This window comes from Lolium perenne, chromosome 7 (assembly GCF_019359855.2).
Source record: "Lolium perenne isolate Kyuss_39 chromosome 7, Kyuss_2.0, whole genome shotgun sequence".
Taxonomy (NCBI): Eukaryota; Viridiplantae; Streptophyta; class Magnoliopsida; order Poales; family Poaceae; genus Lolium; species Lolium perenne.
Window position 1 is genome coordinate 88,874,228 of NC_067250.2, and position 19,955 is coordinate 88,894,182.

At 45.9% G+C, this 19,955-nt stretch overlaps 2 long non-coding RNA genes across 2 annotated transcripts; both read right to left on the reverse strand.

Annotated features, from left to right (window-relative positions):
* Positions 1–7,697: 7,697 nt before the first annotated feature.
* LOC139833423 (uncharacterized) lies at positions 7,698–10,786 on the reverse strand. The gene is made up of 3 exons (XR_011749164.1): positions 10,741–10,786; positions 9,259–9,342; positions 7,698–7,927 (listed from the first exon to the last, which is right to left on the reverse strand). It is a non-coding gene; the product is annotated as an uncharacterized lncRNA (long non-coding RNA).
* A 1,433-nt stretch (positions 10,787–12,219) lies between these two features.
* Positions 12,220–15,688, reverse strand: LOC139833355 (uncharacterized). Its single transcript, XR_011748965.1, has 3 exons — positions 15,264–15,688; positions 13,782–13,865; positions 12,220–12,449 (listed from the first exon to the last, which is right to left on the reverse strand). It is a non-coding gene; the product is annotated as an uncharacterized lncRNA (long non-coding RNA).
* Positions 15,689–19,955: the final 4,267 nt, after the last annotated feature.

Consider the following 19,955-nt stretch of genomic DNA (forward strand, 5'->3'; position numbering starts at 1 on the left):
TGGTTCATCTTGTAGGATAACGTTGCATAGAAAACAAAAATTTTCCTACGGCGAACACGCAATCCAAGCCAAGATGCAATCTAGAAGACGGTAGCAACGAGGGGGTATCGAGTCTCACCCTTGAAGAGATTCCAAAGCCTACAAGATGAGGCTCTTGTTGCTGCGGTAGACGATCACTTGCCGCTTGCAAAAGCGCGTAGAAGATCTTGATCACGATCGGTTCCGGCGCCACGAACGGGCAGCACCTCCGTACTCGGTCACACGTTCGGTTGTTGATGAAGACGACGTCCACCTCCCCGTTCCAGCGGGCAGCGGAAGTAGTAGCTCCTCTTGAATCCGACAGCACGACGGTGTGGTGTCGGTGGCGGTGTAGAAGTCCGGCGGAGCTTCGCTAAGCAATGCGGGCAATATGGAGTGGAGGAGCTTGGCTAGGGTTTGGGAGGGGGTGGCCGGCCACTCTATGGGGGGCGGCCAGCTTATGGTCTTGGGTTGGCCGGCCCCCTCCCTTGGCCCCTCATTATATAGGTGGATCCCAAGTGTTGGTGTCCAAGTCTTCGAATAAGACCCGAAACCAAAACCTTCCATAGGAGGGGGCAAACCTAGCCCAACTAGGACTCCCACCCAAAGGTGGGATTCCCACCTCCCATGTGGGGGGTGGCCGGCCCCCTATGGTGGAGTCCACTTGGGACTCCACCCCCACTAGGGCTGGCCGGCCATGGAGGTGGAGTCCCTTGTGGACTCCACCTTCCTTGGTGGTTTCTTCCGGACTTTTCTAGAACCTTCTAGAACCTTCCATAGAACCTTCCGCGACATTTTATTTCACATAAAATGACATCCTATACATGAATCTTATTCTCCGGACCATTCCGGAACTCCTCGTGATGTCCGGGATCTCATCCGGGACTCCGAACAAATATTCGAACTCCATTCCATAATTCAAGTGCTACCATTTCAACATCCAACTTTAAGTGTGTCACCCTACGGTTCGAGAACTATGCGGACATGGTTGAGTACTCACTCCGACCAATAACCAATAGCGGGATCTGGAGATCCATAATGGCTCCCACATATTCAACGATGACTTTAGTGATCGAATGAACCATACACATATATTACCAATTCCCTTTGTCTCGCGATATTTTACTTGTCCGAGGTTTGATCTTCGGTATCACTCTATACCTTGTTCAACCTCGTATGCTGACAAGTACTCTTTACTCTTACCGTGGTATGTGGTCTCTTATGAACACTGTCATATGCGAGCAAGACATTAGACGACATTCCACCGAGAGGGCCCAGAGTATATCTATCCGTCATCGGGATGGACAAATCCCACTGTTGATCCATATGCCTCAACTCATACTTTCCGGATACTTAATCCCACCTTTATAGCCACCCATTTACGCAGTGGTGTTTGGTGTAATCAAAGTACCTTTCCGGTATAAGTGATTTACATGATCTCATGGTCATAAGGACTAGGTAACTATGTATCGAAAGCTTATAGCAAATAACTTAATGACGAGATCTTATGCTACGCTTAATTGGGTGTGTCCATTATATCATTCACACAATGACATAACCTTGTTATTAATAACATCCAATGTTCATGATTATGAAACTAATCATCCATTAATCAACAAGCTAGTTTAAGAGGCATACTAGGGACTTCTTGTTTGTCTACATATCACACATGTACTAATGTTTCGGTTAATACAATTCTAGCATGATATATAAACATTTATCATAAACATAAAGATATAAATAATAACCACTTTATTATTGCCTCTAGGGCATATCTCCTTAAGTCTCCCACTTGCACTAGAGTCAATAATCTAGATTACATTGTAATATACCTAACACCCATGGCATTATGGTGTTGGTCATGCTTTGCCCTAGGGAGAGCTTTAGTCAACGGATCTGCTACTTTCAGATCAGTGTGTCCTTTGCTAATCTTTACTTCTCCATCTTCGATGTACTCGCGAATCGAGTGGTAACGCAGCTTGATATGCTTGACCTCTTGTGTGACCTTGGCTCTTGTGCATTGGCGATGGCACCCATGTTATCACAGTAAATGATTAATGGGTCCAATGCACTAGGAACCACACCGAGCTCTACAATGAACCTCTTCATCCATACCGCTTCTGATGAAGCCTCTGAAGCCGCTATGTACTCTGATTATGTTGAAGACTTCGCCACCGTGCACTGCTTCGAGCTTGCCCAGCTTACTGCAGCACCATTCAATATAAACACGTACCCAGATTGTGACTTAGAGTCATCAGGATCAGTGTTCCAACTTGCATCGGTGTAACCGTTTACAACGAGCTCTTGGTCACCTCCATAACAAAGAAACATATCCTTAGTTCTTTTCAAGTACTTCAGGATATTCTTGACCGCTGTCCAGTGTTCCATTCCTGGATCACTTTGATATCTGCTAGTCAAACTAACAGCATGTGCTATATCCGGTCTAGTACATAGCATGGCATACATGATAGATCCTACTGCCGAGGCATAGGGGATGTTACACATCCTTTCTCTTTCTTCTGCCGTAGCCGGTCCTTGAGTTTTACTCAATACCTTGCACGGTAACATAGGTAAGAACCCTTTCCTACTTTCGTCCATTCTAAACTTCTTTAGAATCTTGTCCAGATATGTACTCTGTGATAGCCCTATTAGGCGTCTTGATCTATCTCTATAAATCTTGATGCCTAATATATACGATGCTTCACCAAGGTCTTTCATTGAAAAACTATTATTCAAATAACCCTTAACACTGCTTAATAGTTCTATATCATTCCCGATCAATAATATGTCATCTACATATAATATCGGGAATGCTACGGAGCTCCCACTCACTTTCGTGTAAATACAGGCCTCTCCATGCCCCTGTATACACCCGAAGTCTTTGATCACCTTAGCAAAGCGTCGGTTCCAACTTCTTGATGCTTGCTTCAGTCCATAGATTGAACGCTGAAGTTTGCATACTTTGTCAGCATTTTTAGGATCGACAAAACCTTTGGGTTGTACCATATACAACTCTTCCTCAATATCTCCATTAAGGAACGCCGTTTTGACATCCATCTGCCAAATCTCATAATCGAAAAATGCAGCTATTGCTAACAAAATCCTCACAGATTTTAGCTTCGCTACAGGTGAGAAAGTCTCATCGTAGTCAACTCCTTGAATTTGTCGGAAACCCTTTGCGACAAGTCGAGCTTTATAGACAGTAATATTACCATCAGCATCTGTTTTTCTCTTGAAGATCCATTTATTCTCGACAGCCTTTCGGCTATCAGGTAAGTCTACCAAAGTCCATACTTTGTTATCATACATGGATCCCATTTCGGATTTCATGGCTTCTTGCCATTTGTTGGAATCTAGGCTCATCATCGCTTCTTCATACGTCGCAGGGTCCTCATCATTGTTATCTACAATCATGACATTTAGACAAGGATCATACCAATCAGGAGTGGCACGTTCCCTTGTCGATCTGCGAGGTTCAGTAGTTTCCTCGTTCGAAGTTTCATGATCATTATCATTAGCTTCCTCTGTTGCCGGTGTAGGCGGTACAGGTACAACTTCCGAAACTGCGCTACTCTGATCAACGAGTATAGATTCATCAATCTCATCGAGTTCTACTTTTCTTCCAGTCACTTCTTTAGTGAGAAATTCTTTCTCAAGAAAGGTTCCGTTCTTAGCAACAAAGATTTTGCCTTCGGATTTGTGATAGAAAGTGTACCCTATAGTTTCCTTAGGGTATCCTATGAAGACGCATTTCTCCGCTTTGGGTTCTAGCTTGTCCGGTTGTAACTTCTTTACATAGGCTTCGCAACCCCAAACTTTCAGAACGACAGCTTAGGTTTCTTATTAAACCATAATTCATACGGTGTCGTTTCTACGGATTTTGATGGTGCTCTATTTAAAGTGAATGCGGCTGTCTCTAATGCATAACTCCAAAATGATAATGGCAAATCAGTAAGAGACATCATAGAACGAACCATATCTAAGAGAGTTCGATTACGACGTTCGGACACACCGTTACGTTGAGGTGTTCCCGGCGGTGTCAATTGTGAAAGTATTCCGCATTTCTTTAAATGCATGCCAAACTCATAACTCAGATATTCACCTCCACGATCAGATCGTAGAAATTTGATCTTCTTGTTACGTTGATTTTCTACTTCACTTTGAAATTCCTTAAACTTCTCGAAAGTTTCGGATTTATGTTTCATGAAATAGATATACCCATATCTACTCAGATCATCTGTGAAGGTTAGAACATAACGATAACCACCGCGCGATGCTACGCTCATTGGTCCACATACATCGGTATGTATGATTTCTAATAAGTCAGTAGCTCGCTCCATCATACCAGAAAATGGAGTCTTTGTCATTTTTCCCATTAGACATGCTTCGCATCTATCAAGTGATTCAAAGTCAAGTGATTCAAGTAATCCATCAGTATGGAGTTTCTTCATGCGTTTCACTCCAATATGATCAAGGCAGCGAGTGCCACATATAAGTAGAATTATCATTAAGTTTAATTCGCTTAGCATCAATGTTATGTATGTGCGTATCACTACTATCGAGATCTAACAGAAATAAGCCATTCTTTTGTGGTGCTCGACCATAAAAGATATTATTCATAAAAATAGAACAACCATTATTCTCAGACTTGAATGAATAACCGTCTTGCATTAAACAAGATCCAGATATAATGTTCATGCTCAACGCAGGTACATAATAGCAATTATTTAGGCTTAAAACTAATCCCGAAGGTAGATGTAGAGGAAGTGTGCCGACTGCGATCACATTGACCTTGGATCCATTTCCAACGCGCATCGTCACTTCATCTTTCAGCAGTTGTCGTTTATTCTTTAGTTCCTGTTTCGAGTTACAAATATGAGCAACCGAACCAGTATCAAATACCCAGGTACTAGAACGAGAACTAGTGAGATAAACATCTATAACATGTATATCAGATATACCTTCTTTCTTCTTCTTGACAAGGCCGCTCTTCAGATCAGCCAGATACTTGGAGCAATTACGCTTCCAGTGTCCCTTCTCCTTGCAGTAATAGCACTCAGCATCAGGCTTAGGGCCGTTCTTAGGTTTCATAGGAGGCGTGGCAGCTTTCTTGCCACCCTTCTTGAATTTTCCCTTAGACTTGCCCTGTTTCTTGAAAGAGTAAAATCCATCCACGGTCACCAAACTTGTCGTCCTTTTTCGATACAGTCACTGGACTCAGAAATACGCTATTTACGGTACATGAATACGGGCATGTGTTTCATCTACGGTCACTCCTCGCGGTAGAGCATAATATTCGTCGACGTGACACGTTGTGAACCCCGTCAGGTAGCCCCCAATCGTCATCTGGAACTATTTTAAAATAAAAACATCAAAAATGGGCTAAACAGCAAAGATCACTAAAAAGCGGGTCTTATCTTTTTAGCAAATACACGCAAATACACAACCAAGCCGGTGACTTGTAGGCGTTGACCCGCACGGTGACTTGTAGGCGTTGGCCCGGCCACCAAGCCGCAACCACGCTCCTCTCCGGCCCTCTTGGAAGCTACCCCGTTCGCCGCCGCAGCTCACCCCGGGGGATACCGCCTTTGACGAGATCTCCGCCGTGCGGTGAAAGGGCAAGGAGCGAGATGGCGAGGACGGAGGAGATCCTCCTCCGAGACCGGCACCACGCACCTTCGGCAGGCCACTAGCATCCTCCCCCGAGATCGGCACCACGCGCCTTCGGAAGGCCCTCCTCCCGAGTTGGGGCCGGCGTTTGCGTCCAGAGCATGCTGATGCGTGCTCCAGGCATGCCGGTCGCGGCGAGGGGCGTCGCCAAGTTGCTCCCGGCGGCACACAAGTTACAACGGCACAAGGAGGGGTGGCGCGGGAACGGTGGCTGAGCACCGACGTCTTGGGACGGCGGTGGCTGCTACTCCAGGCGCCCGCGTGCTAATTCGACGGTGGCAGCGCCGAATTTGGGGCTAAAGGTGGATTCGCGGTGCACGGCATGGGAGGGAGAGGGAGGCTGTGGCGTGCTTGGAGAGGACGGCAGGGCTCGACGGAGGACTACGCAGGGCGCCCCTTGACTCGTGGGAACGGGCGTGCGATGGCCGACGCCTCCGTCAACGTGGCGCGCGCGAGGCCGTCGGCATCTGGTTTCTACCGGGGGTCATCCATGTCCCCTTCGTGAACTCCAGGAGCTTGTCCACCTAGTCGAGCACGATGTTCTCATCCCTGAGGTCGAACTTGCAGTCTCGCCTCTGCATCATGCGGTAGTTCTCGGTGGATCGGAAGATACGAACCATACGGTGGATTGGTGGATACGCGCAAACGACTCTCCTGAAGAGGCAGCAGGTGAACATGAAACGCCCGCATCTCTGCCCGTGCTCGATGATGGCCAACGGCCGAGCTGGAGGTGGCGGAGGCGCGACCGGCCAGGCACACTGCTGGTTTGATGAGCTACGACGGTGGCGCTCCTTGCTATTCGCTTCCGCGTCCGCGTATGGGTCAGCGCTGGAGCTGCTGGGTGGCGGGGACGGATATCAGGGAGAGGAGGAAGTTGAGGCAGTAAGTTTAGGGGGCTTTTTGCAAGAACAATGCAGTGCTAGAACTGACCTGACATATGGGTCCCTCACTTACATGTCAGCAAATACACAACTCTACCGGAGCCAGTGACCGTAGATGAAACACTTAACCGTATTTGAGTACCGTAAGTAGCGTACTTCTAAGTCCAATGACCGTATTGAAATAGGCCAACAAGTTTAGTGACTATGAGTGGATTTTACTCTTCTTGAAACTGGTGGTCTTGTTGACCATCAACACTTGGTGCTCTTTCTTGATCTCAATCTCAGCAGCTTTTAGCATGCCAAAAAGTTCAGGTAACTCCTTGTTCATGTTCTGCATATTGTAGTTCATCACAAAGTTCTTGTAACTTGGTGGCAGTGATTGAAGGACACGATTAATCCCCAGTCTGTTAGGAATCACTATTCCCAAGTCACTGAGTTTCTTCGCATGCCCGGTCATGGCGAGCATGTGCTCACTAACGGAGCTGCCTTCTTCCATCATACAGCTGAAGAAATGTTTCGATGCTTCATAGCATTCCACTGCCGCATGAGTCTCGAATATAGCTTTCAGCTCATTCATCAACTCATGAGGATCATGGTGCTCAAAACGTTTTTGAAGATCGGATTCCAGACTGCACAGGATGGCACACTGAACTTGAGAGTACCGAGTTTTCCGAGTCGCGTAAACAGCTTTTACTTCATCGGATTCATCTTCTGCAGGAGGGTCACCTAGCGGTGCATCAAGCACAAATTGCAGATTTCCGCCAGAGAGGAAGATCCTCACATGACGGAACCAGTCGGTGAAGTTGCTACCGTTGCTCTTAAGTTTCTCTTTCTCTAGGAACTGATTAAAATTGATTGGGGACGCCATCTCTACAACATATATTTGCAATAGTTTAGACTAAGTTTATGACAAATTGAGTTCAAATTTTAATTCAACATAATTAAAAACCTAAGTGAACTCCTGTGACGCCCCAAAACCGGTACCATGAGGATCCCAGCGAACCCGCCGAAATCCGCACGATATCGATTCTAGGAGACGCACCACCAAGCGCCTCGTACACGCCGAAGCATGCACGCGATGCGGGTGGAATCAATCACGAGAGGTAACATTACAACAGGATTACAATAGAGCCCACAAGAAACATATATATTACAACAACGACTCCAACGAGTCAAGGTACAAATAGATACAATACAAAGATCCAAATCATACAGAAGATCAAATACGTCCGAGTACGGACAAGATACAAATTTGGACTAAGAGTCCCGAAGATAAACAGTGGCGTCCATAACCCTGCCCAGGCCAAGCCGGAAGGGTAACCTTGCTAACGTCGCCTTCATCGTACCGGTCTTCATACCTGCCCGGTTATATCCCGTAGAAGCAGCAATAAGTACGGGTTCGTACTTAACAAGACTTCAAGACGTATAAGCATTCGTCAACCAGTCATCCTTTGTACGTGAGGCACGCAGGGGACTTAGAGGACGCAAGAGGAACGTCATAGAAATATGGTGGGGTTAAGCGGCAGCGCGCAAGCACTAAAAACCTATAGAGACACTCTACAACATTCGTCTAAACAGAGAAGGTGAGAGAGCGCATAAACTAACAGTTCTATACTCTGCAAACATAACACAGCCGATGCGTTCCCCCCTCGCAAGGAAGTACTTGCAAGGGCACTCACACGGTTGACAAGTTTTAACCATTTATTGTTGAAGTTGTACTAACTTACTATGCACGTTATTATTAATAAACAACAGGTGTAAGTTGTCTATGGTCGAGTCATACAGCTCCAAGTCGTCCATAACCGCGGACGCGGCTTATCGATAAGATTTTACCCTGCAGGGGTGCCCAAATGTGCCCACACGCACGATCAACCCACTTGCGACAGGTGGATATAACGACTCGCACTCTCCTTCACGACAACAATGTCCAGGAAGCCACCTAACTAAGTTAAACCCGTATCGAAGTCCGGCCGTATCTCCGAAGCGGACCTAGCTATTTGCGACAGCGTACTAGGTGGTTTAAACACACTTTGGGCGATAAACCACTTCGCAGCGGCTCCGCGACCTATACGTGCATACCAGAAACAAGGGATACAAGGCACCCAGGGGCTTCCCAAAATAATTAAGTAACAGGCTGGCATGCACGCAAACAACAAATGGTAAAACATTGCAAACTAGGGTTGTGGCCACTGGACAAAGCTGTAGATTCCGGCAGTGGTCGAGGGGAGACCCAGAAACATACCCACGTGTGGTTAGAGCGCTCAGTCTCGGACCAGATAACAAGAACTCGGGGTCCTAGATTTTAAAGAAACACAAGTGAGCCGTCATAAAACGAGCAACTGACCCACCGATGTCTCCGCTAACAACTATTAACAAGTGACCATGATATCCTCAACAGATATAACCATAAACCATATGTCATGATTCCCAACTGATAACCCGATAAGATAGCGGTAACGGTAACGAGATATAAACAGCACTAGCATGCACTACGACTCGCAAGGCAGACCCGATAACCAAACAACAGCTGTAGGAGGTTGGTGGTTGGTGGTGGCAATATGGGCTGCTTGAGGTAACAAGTGGAAGGGACACGTGACAAGAACGCAACTCAAGGATAGCATGAGGGAGAAGGCAAAATAAAATAGGTGAGCGACTTCTGCAGGGGCAGGAGTATAAGGGAAATGCTTGCCTGTTAAAGCTTGCCGAGGAACATCCGGAGGACTTGGCGTATCTCACACACCACTTCGCGATCCTATCCGGGAAGAAGCAAATGCTACAACAAACATCGGATGCAAAGCTTATAACTACAGAAGAAGAACCGGCATGATCAAAATGATATGCATGCATGACATGGAAGATATGATGCGATGCACTTATCCAATTTAAGCGGAGTCGGAACCCCGGACAATCAATTAGAGTTGGAGTTGCATTTTCTACCGACAAAGTTAAGTGGTTGTTAGCATGGCATAACATGGCAGGGGTTCGCTACTTCAATATTAAGCGAAGCGGAAAACCGTATCCGGCAATTTCCAAATACTCCGCGTTTGATTGTTAGGTTCGATGCAACCTACCACGTTCATGACATGATGCAACGTGCAAAAAGACACATGAATGGCATATTTAGATTCAGTGCAATTTTCCGATAAACTTTCATACATAGAACTTTTGCATTTGAATTTGTATTTAAAAGTTAAGAACAGATTTGTATTGCAAAATAAAGAAAGGAATAGACAGAAGGAGCTTGACTGGAATGGTGGGATAGCCTGTGTCGGGCCAGATGGTGCTGGGACGTACTGGCCAACAAAACAACTTATTTGTTTGAATGGATTGGAAACTGATCTTGTTTGAGTGGCTAGTCAAGTGACAGAGCGAAGTGACTGCCCAGATTTGGTGTAGAAAGGAATGCAGACAATGTATAGTGTGGCGAGGAAGATAACTGAATATGACACTACGAACTGACGATCACGACAGCACGTCCCTGTAGATAGCGAAAGTGCACAGATATTAAAGCTGTGGCCGAGACGAATTTTGGCAGAGTTTTGAGCGAAACAAACAAGGTTGAGTAAGAAGGTAGTGCCATGATTCAAAAGGAACCAACTTGGTGGTAAACGGCGCACGGATACGACGGGAGGAGATCGCCGGAGTTAGGTCGTCGACACAGCGAAACTGAACTGGAAAAGAATCTGTTTCTGGAGCCAACTTTGATCGACGATGGCGTCGCATCTGAGCATCGTCTTGGAAAGGTACCAACAGCAAAGTTGTAGCCGCCGGTGTCGCACATCTACTGGAACAAGAATCTCAAGCGGAGATGATCTGGTGCGCCGGCGAGACTCGTCGGAAGACAGCACCGTGAAACAGAAAAGCTGAAACTGAAAACATCTATTTTCTGGACCGATCTTTGAACGAAGATATTGACGTCTATACTGCTCGGTTTTGGATGATTCAAGGACCAGTAGGTAGCTGGTGATGTTGTGCTTCTAACGAAACAAGAAGCTTGTGCTGGGGAGGCCTGTGCCGCCGGGGATCTGCGTCGAAAGTGGCCACCGTGAAACAGAACAAAAACTGGAACCTTTTTCTGTTTTCGTTTTCGTTTTCTCCTTCGATCTCTTCTCACGTTCGACGATGCAGAGATGGTGAGGCATGCAGGGGAGAGGAGAAGGGGTGTGCTCACCCTGGGGTGGTCGGAGACGAGGAGGAAACGTCGGAGAAGGCGCCGACGACGGGGAAGCAAAGGTGGCCGGTAGATGATGCAGATGGTGTCGAACTTGAGCGGATCTTGGCGTCTCCTGCTCCGTGAAGGCGTCCAAGACGAAGAGGGAGAGATGGTGGTTTGATTTCCACGCTCAGGTCGCGTCGATGGCGACCATGGCGTCGGCGATGGGAGGTAGACGGCGGAGGAGCTCTCGGTAAGGTTTTCGTGGGAGGAAACAGAGATGGTGGCGGCGGCTGTAGAGGGAGGAGAAAAGAGGCTAGGGTTTGGTGAGGTTTTGGAGTGGATTAAAAAGGAGGAGGAGGGAGCATGGTGGTGCGCCGTGACGTCAACGTCGTGAGGAGATGGAGCACGCTCTGTGCGTGACTGCCTGGGGAAGATGACAAGGAGAGGCTCTCCTCATGAGCAGGTAAGTGGGCTTTTGTGTTGGTGGGCTGAAACAAGAGAGCCAGGATTGCTACTTTAGTTTCGGTGGAGGGCAGAGGTTGGCCAGGGAATGGCAAAATGCCATGACGTGATTGCTGGTCTTATATGAATTACTGAAATTTTAGCAAGGAGAGATTTAGGAAGACAAAGCGAACAAGGAAGATAGAGAGATAAAGAGGAGAGACTATAAATTTTGAAAAACGTTATTACTTAAACCAAAACAATTTCCAAGGTTTCAAATATTTTGCTTGCGGTTTTATTAAATGAAAAGGTAAGAGAGGATGGTTTATTATAAAAACCATATGAGAGGGGAAACACAAATAGTTTTTATTTAAAAATAATGTTTATTTGATAAAATCTTGTGGATGATATGATGCATGATGCCATGATTATGCACAAAAGAAAAAGAACAAACAAATCTAATATGGGGTTTTTCCTGGGTCACTACAATCGACACCACTAACAAGGAATCTCGCCCCGAGATTCCACGTCAACCTAAGGGGAAGTTGGTTAAACTATCGGATCTTCTTGTGGCGTGTCGTTCTCCTCGACACCACTAACAAGAGTTATTGCTCCGTTGATGATGATGAACTTTCGTCGGAACCTCCAAAGATCGGACCTAATAGGTGAGGGGCAAGGATCGTCCAACCCACGTGGAAACCTAAGACTCAGAAGCTCAGATGAGAGAGAAAAATCAAAACACGCATAGGTAAGACGAGAAAGAATAGAGGAACTATCCAACGAATTTTAGAAAATAGTTTGGACTCTCTAAACTCAACGACCATTGGCAAGGTTATCCTAAAGGCTGGACTAGTGGGTACCGTCAACCTGATGCTCTGATACCAACTTGTGACGCCCCAAAACCGGTACCATGAGGATCCCAGCGAACCCGCCGAAATCCGCACGATATCGATTCTAGGAGACGCACCACCAAGCGCCTCGTACACGCCGAAGCATGCACGCGATGCGGGTGGAATCAATCACGAGAGGTAACATTACAACAGGATTACAATAGAGCCCACAAGAAACATATATATTACAACAACGACTCCAACGAGTCAAGGTACAAATAGATACAATACAAAGATCCAAATCATACAGAAGATCAAATACGTCCGAGTACGGACAAGATACAAATTTGGACTAAGAGTCCCGAAGATAAACAGTGGCGTCCATAACCCTGCCCAGGCCAAGCCGGAAGGGTAACCTTGCTAACGTCGCCTTCATCGTACCGGTCTTCATACCTGCCCGGTTATATCCCGTAGAAGCAGCAATAAGTACGGGTTCGTACTTAACAAGACTTCAAGACGTATAAGCATTCGTCAACCAGTCATCCTTTGTACGTGAGGCACGCAGGGGACTTAGAGGACGCAAGAGGAACGTCATAGAAATATGGTGGGGTTAAGCGGCAGCGCGCAAGCACTAAAAACCTATAGAGACACTCTACAACATTCGTCTAAACAGAGAAGGTGAGAGAGCGCATAAACTAACAGTTCTATACTCTGCAAACATAACACAGCCGATGCGTTCCCCCCTCGCAAGGAAGTACTTGCAAGGGCACTCACACGGTTGACAAGTTTTAACCATTTATTGTTGAAGTTGTACTAACTTACTATGCACGTTATTATTAATAAACAACAGGTGTAAGTTGTCTATGGTCGAGTCATACAGCTCCAAGTCGTCCATAACCGCGGACGCGGCTTATCGATAAGATTTTACCCTGCAGGGGTGCCCAAATGTGCCCACACGCACGATCAACCCACTTGCGACAGGTGGATATAACGACTCGCACTCTCCTTCACGACAACAATGTCCAGGAAGCCACCTAACTAAGTTAAACCCGTATCGAAGTCCGGCCGTATCTCCGAAGCGGACCTAGCTATTTGCGACAGCGTACTAGGTGGTTTAAACACACACTGGGGCGATAAACCACTTCGCAGCGGCTCCGCGACCTATACGTGCATACCAGAAACAAGGGATACAAGGCACCCAGGGGCTTCCCAAAATAATTAAGTAACAGGCTGGCATGCACGCAAACAACAAATGGTAAAACATTGCAAACTAGGGTTGTGGCCACTGGACAAAGCTGTAGATTCCGGCAGTGGTCGAGGGGAGACCCAGAAACATACCCACGTGTGGTTAGAGCGCTCAGTCTCGGAACAGATAACAAGAACTCGGGGTCCTAGATTTTAAAGAAACACAAGTGAGCCGTCATAAAACGAGCAACTGACCCACCGATGTCTCCGCTAACAACTATTAACAAGTGACCATGATATCCTCAACAGATATAACCATAAACCATATGTCATGATTCCCAACTGATAACCCGATAAGATAGCGGTAACGGTAACGAGATATAAACAGCACTAGCATGCACTACGACTCGCAAGGCAGACCCGATAACCAAACAACAGCTGTAGGAGGTTGGTGGTTGGTGGTGGCAATATGGGCTGCTTGAGGTAACAAGTGGAAGGGACACGTGACAAGAACGCAACTCAAGGATAGCATGAGGGAGAAGGCAAAATAAAATAGGTGAGCGACTTCTGCAGGGGCAGGAGTATAAGGGAAATGCTTGCCTGTTAAAGCTTGCCGAGGAACATCCGGAGGACTTGGCGTATCTCACACACCACTTCGCGATCCTATCCGGGAAGAAGCAAATGCTACAACAAACATCGGATGCAAAGCTTATAACTACAGAAGAAGAACCGGCATGATCAAAATGATATGCATGCATGACATGGAAGATATGATGCGATGCACTTATCCAATTTAAGCGGAGTCGGAACCCCGGACAATCAATTAGAGTTGGAGTTGCATTTTCTACCGACAAAGTTAAGTGGTTGTTAGCATGGCATAACATGGCAGGGGTTCGCTACTTCAATATTAAGCGAAGCGGAAAACCGTATCCGGCAATTTCCAAATACTCCGCGTTTGATTGTTAGGTTCGATGCAACCTACCACGTTCATGACATGATGCAACGTGCAAAAAGACACATGAATGGCATATTTAGATTCAGTGCAATTTTCCGATAAACTTTCATACATAGAACTTTTGCATTTGAATTTGTATTTAAAAGTTAAGAACAGATTTGTATTGCAAAATAAAGAAAGGAATAGACAGAAGGAGCTTGACTGGAATGGTGGGATAGCCTGTGTCGGGCCAGATGGTGCTGGGACGTACTGGCCAACAAAACAACTTATTTGTTTGAATGGATTGGAAACTGATCTTGTTTGAGTGGCTAGTCAAGTGACAGAGCGAAGTGACTGCCCAGATTTGGTGTAGAAAGGAATGCAGACAATGTATAGTGTGGCGAGGAAGATAACTGAATATGACACTACGAACTGACGATCACGACAGCACGTCCCTGTAGATAGCGAAAGTGCACAGATATTAAAGCTGTGGCCGAGACGAATTTTGGCAGAGTTTTGAGCGAAACAAACAAGGTTGAGTAAGAAGGTAGTGCCATGATTCAAAAGGAACCAACTTGGTGGTAAACGGCGCACGGATACGACGGGAGGAGATCGCCGGAGTTAGGTCGTCGACACAGCGAAACTGAACTGGAAAAGAATCTGTTTCTGGAGCCAACTTTGATCGACGATGGCGTCGCATCTGAGCATCGTCTTGGAAAGGTACCAACAGCAAAGTTGTAGCCGCCGGTGTCGCACATCTACTGGAACAAGAATCTCAAGCGGAGATGATCTGGTGCGCCGGCGAGACTCGTCGGAAGACAGCACCGTGAAACAGAAAAGCTGAAACTGAAAACATCTATTTTCTGGACCGATCTTTGAACGAAGATATTGACGTCTATACTGCTCGGTTTTGGATGATTCAAGGACCAGTAGGTAGCTGGTGATGTTGTGCTTCTAACGAAACAAGAAGCTTGTGCTGGGGAGGCCTGTGCCGCCGGGGATCTGCGTCGAAAGTGGCCACCGTGAAACAGAACAAAAACTGGAACCTTTTTCTGTTTTCGTTTTCGTTTTCTCCTTCGATCTCTTCTCACGTTCGACGATGCAGAGATGGTGAGGCATGCAGGGGAGAGGAGAAGGGGTGTGCTCACCCTGGGGTGGTCGGAGACGAGGAGGAAACGTCGGAGAAGGCGCCGGCGACGGGGAAGCAAAGGTGGCCGGTAGATGATGCAGATGGTGTCGAACTTGAGCGGATCTTGGCGTCTCCTGCTCCGTGAAGGCGTCCAAGACGAAGAGGGAGAGATGGTGGTTTGATTTCCACGCTCAGGTCGCGTCGATGGCGACCATGGCGTCGGCGATGGGAGGTAGACGGCGGAGGAGCTCTCGGTAAGGTTTTCGTGGGAGGAAACAGAGATGGTGGCGGCGGCTGTAGAGGGAGGAGAAAAGAGGCTAGGGTTTGGTGAGGTTTTGGAGTGGATTAAAAAGGAGGAGGAGGGAGCATGGTGGTGCGCCGTGACGTCAACGTCGTGAGGAGATGGAGCACGCTCTGTGCGTGACTGCCTGGGGAAGATGACAAGGAGAGGCTCTCCTCATGAGCAGGTAAGTGGGCTTTTGTGTTGGTGGGCTGAAACAAGAGAGCCAGGATTGCTACTTTAGTTTCGGTGGAGGGCAGAGGTTGGCCAGGGAATGGCAAAATGCCATGACGTGATTGCTGGTCTTATATGAATTACTGAAATTTTAGCAAGGAGAGATTTAGGAAGACAAAGCGAACAAGGAAGATAGAGAGATAAAGAGGAGAGACTATAAATTTTGAAAAACGTTATTACTTAAACCAAAACAATTTCCAAGGTTTCAAATATTTTGCTTGCGGTTTTATTAAATGAAAAGGTAAGAGAGGATGGTTTATTATAAAAACCATATGAGAGGGGAAACACAAATAGTTTTTATTTAAAAATAATGTTTATTTGATAAAATCTTGTGGATGATATGATGCATGATGCCATGATTATGCACAAAAGAAAAAGAACAAACAAATCTAATATGGGGTTTTTCCTGGGTCACTACAACTCCCACTCAAAACAATATCCCTCGCATTGTCTTAGTGATCACACGAACCAAATCCACCGCACCTAAACCCGATCATCACGAGAAAAGGTGTGATTTCAATGGCGAACACTCAAAGTGTTCATCATATCAACCATATGATTCATGCTCTACCTTTCGGTATCACGTGTTCCGAGACCATGTCTGTACATGCTAGACTCGTCAAGGCCACCTTAGTATCCGCATGTGCAAAACTGTCTTGCACCCGTTGTATGTACTTATCGAATCTATCACATCCGATCATCACGAGATGCTTCAAAACGATAAGACTTGATAACGGTGCTACTAAGGATGAACACTATATTATCTTGAGATTTTAGTGAGAGATCATCTTATAATGCTACCGTCGCGATCTAAGCAAAATAAGATGCATAAAAGGATTAACATCACATGCAGTTCATATGTGATATGATATGGCCCTTTTGTCTTTGCGCCTTTGATCTTCATCTCCAAAGCACGGACATGATCTCCATCATCTTCGGGCATGATCTCCATCATCGTCGGCGAAGCACCAAGGTCAATGGCACCGTCTTCATGATTGTCCTCCATGTAGCAACTATTACAACTACTTTGAAATACTACTCAACATGAAATTTAAAGACAACCATAAGGCTCCTGCCGGTTGCCACAATACAATAATGATCATCTCATACATATTCATCATCACATTATGGCCATATCACATCACCAAACCCTGCAAAAACAAGTTAGACGCTCTCTAATTTGGTTTGCATATTTTACGTGGTTTAGGGTTTTCGTTATAGATCTAATCTACCTACGAACATGAACCACAACGTTGATACTAATGTTGTCAATAGAAGAGTAAATTGAATCTTTACTATAGTAGGAGAGACAGACACCCGCAAAGCCTCTTATGCAATACAAGTTGCATGTCGAACGAGGAACAAGTCTCATGAACGCGGTCATGTAAAGTTAGTCCGAGCCGCTTCATCCCACTATGCCATAAAGATGCAAAGTACTCAAACTAAAGATAACAAGAGCATCAACGCCCACAAACCATTGTGTTCTACTCGTGCAACCATCTATGCATAGACACGGCTACGATACCACTTTGTAGGATAACGTTGCATAGAAAACAAAAATTTTCCTACGGCGAACACGCAATCCAAGCCAAGATGCAATCTAGAAGACGGTAGCAACGAGGGGGTATCGAGTCTCACCCTTGAAGAGATTCCAAAGCCTACAAGATGAGGCTCTTGTTGCTGCGGTAGACGATCACTTGCCGCTTGCAAAAGCGCGTAGAAGATCTTGATCACGATCGGTTCCGGCGCCACGAACGGGCAGCACCTCCGTACTCGGTCACACGTTCGGTTGTTGATGAAGACGACGTCCACCTCCCCGTTCCGGCGGGCAGCGGAAGTAGTAGCTCCTCTTGAATCCGAGCGACACGACGGTGTGGTGTCGGTGGCGGTGTAGAAGTCCGGCGGAGCTTCGCTAAGCAATGCGGGCAATATGGAGTGGAGGAGCTTGGCTAGGGTTTGGGAGGGGGTGGCCGGCCACTCTATGGGGGGCGGCCAGCTTATGGTCTTGGGTTGGCCGGCCCCCTCCCTTGGCCCCTCATTATATAGGTGGATCCCAAGTGTTGGTGTCCAAGTCTTCGAATAAGACCCGAAACCAAAACCTTCCATAGGAGGGGGCAAACCTAGCCCAACTAGGACTCCCACCCAAAGGTGGGATTCCCACCTCCCATGTGGGGGTGGCCGGCCCCTATGGTGGAGTCCACTTGGGACTCCACCCCCACTAGGGCTGGCCGGCCATGGAGGTGGAGTCCCTTGTGGACTCCACCTTCCTTGGTGGTTTCTTCCGGACTTTTCTAGAACCTTCTAGAACCTTCCATAGAACCTTCCGCGACATTTTATTTCACATAAAATGACATCCTATACATGAATCTTATTCTCCGGACCATTCCGGAACTCCTCGTGATGTCCGGGATCTCATCCGGGACTCCGAACAAATATTCGAACTCCATTCCATAATTCAAGTGCTACCATTTCAACATCCAACTTTAAGTGTGTCACCCTACGGTTCGAGAACTATGCGGACATGGTTGAGTACTCACTCCGACCAATAACCAATAGCGGGATCTGGAGATCCATAATGGCTCCCACATATTCAACGATGACTTTAGTGATCGAATGAACCATACACATATATTACCAATTCCCTTTGTCTCGCGATATTTTACTTGTCCGAGGTTTGATCTTCGGTATCACTCTATACCTTGTTCAACCTCGTCTCCTGACAAGTACTCTTTACTCGTACCGTGGTATGTGGTCTCTTATGAACTCATTCATATGCTTGCAAGACATTAGACGACATTCCACCGAGAGGGCCCAGAGTATATCTATCCGTCATCGGGATGGACAAATCCCACTGTTGATCCATATGCCTCAACTCATACTTTCCGGATACTTAATCCCACCTTTATAGCCACCCATTTACGCAGTGGTGTTTGGTGTAATCAAAGTACCTTTCCGGTATAAGTGATTTACATGATCTCATGGTCATAAGGACTAGGTAACTATGTATCGAAAGCTTATAGCAAATAACTTAATGACGAGATCTTATGCTACGCTTAATTGGGTGTGTCCATTATATCATTCACACAATGACATAACCTTGTTATTAATAACATCCAATGTTCATGATTATGAAACTAATCATCCATTAATCAACAAGCTAGTTTAAGAGGCATACTAGGGACTTCTTGTTTGTCTACATATCACACATGTACTAATGTTTCGGTTAATACAATTCTAGCATGATATATAAACATTTATCATAAACATAAAGATATAAATAATAACCACTTTATTATTGCCTCTAGGGCATATCTCCTTCACATCTCTCTCCTATGTACTTCAATACAATAATCTCATGAGCTGCCTTACATGATTGAGATTCATATGATGATGCTTGTAATCTAGATGTCATTATGCTAGTCAAGTGAGTTTTACTTATGTGATCTCCGGAGACTCCTTGTCCCACGTGTGTAAAGGTGACAGTGTGTGCACCGTGTGGGTCTCTTAGGCTATAATTCACAGAATACTTATTCACTGTTATGAATGGCATAATGAAGTGCTTATTTATATCTCTTTATGATTGCAATATGTTTTGTATCACAATTTATCTATGTGCTACTCTAGTGATGTTATTAAAGTAGTTTTATTCCTCCTACACGGTGTAATGGTGACAGTGTGTGCATCCGTGTTAGTACTTGGCATAGGCTATGATTATGATCTCTTGTAGATTATGAAGTTAACTATTGCTATGATGGTATTGATGTGATCTATTCCTCCTACATAGTGTGAAGGTGACAGTGTGCATACTATGTTAGTACTTGGTTTAGTCGAATTGATCTTTCATGCACTCTAAGGTTATTTAAATATGAACATTGAATTGTGGAGCTTGTTAACTCCGGCATTGAGGATTCGTGTAATCCTACGCAATGTGTTCATCATCCAACAAGAGTGTAGAGTATGCATTTATCTATTCTGTTATGTGATCAATGTTGAGAGTGTCCACTAGTGAAAGTCTAATCCCTAAGCCTTGTTCCTAAATACTGCTATCGCTGCTTGTTTACTGTTTTACTGCGTTACTACTGCTGCAATACTACTACCATCAACTACACGCCAGCAAGCTATTTTCTGGCACCGTTGCTACTGCTCATACTTATTCATACCACCTGTATTTCACTATCTCTTCGCCGAACTAGTGCA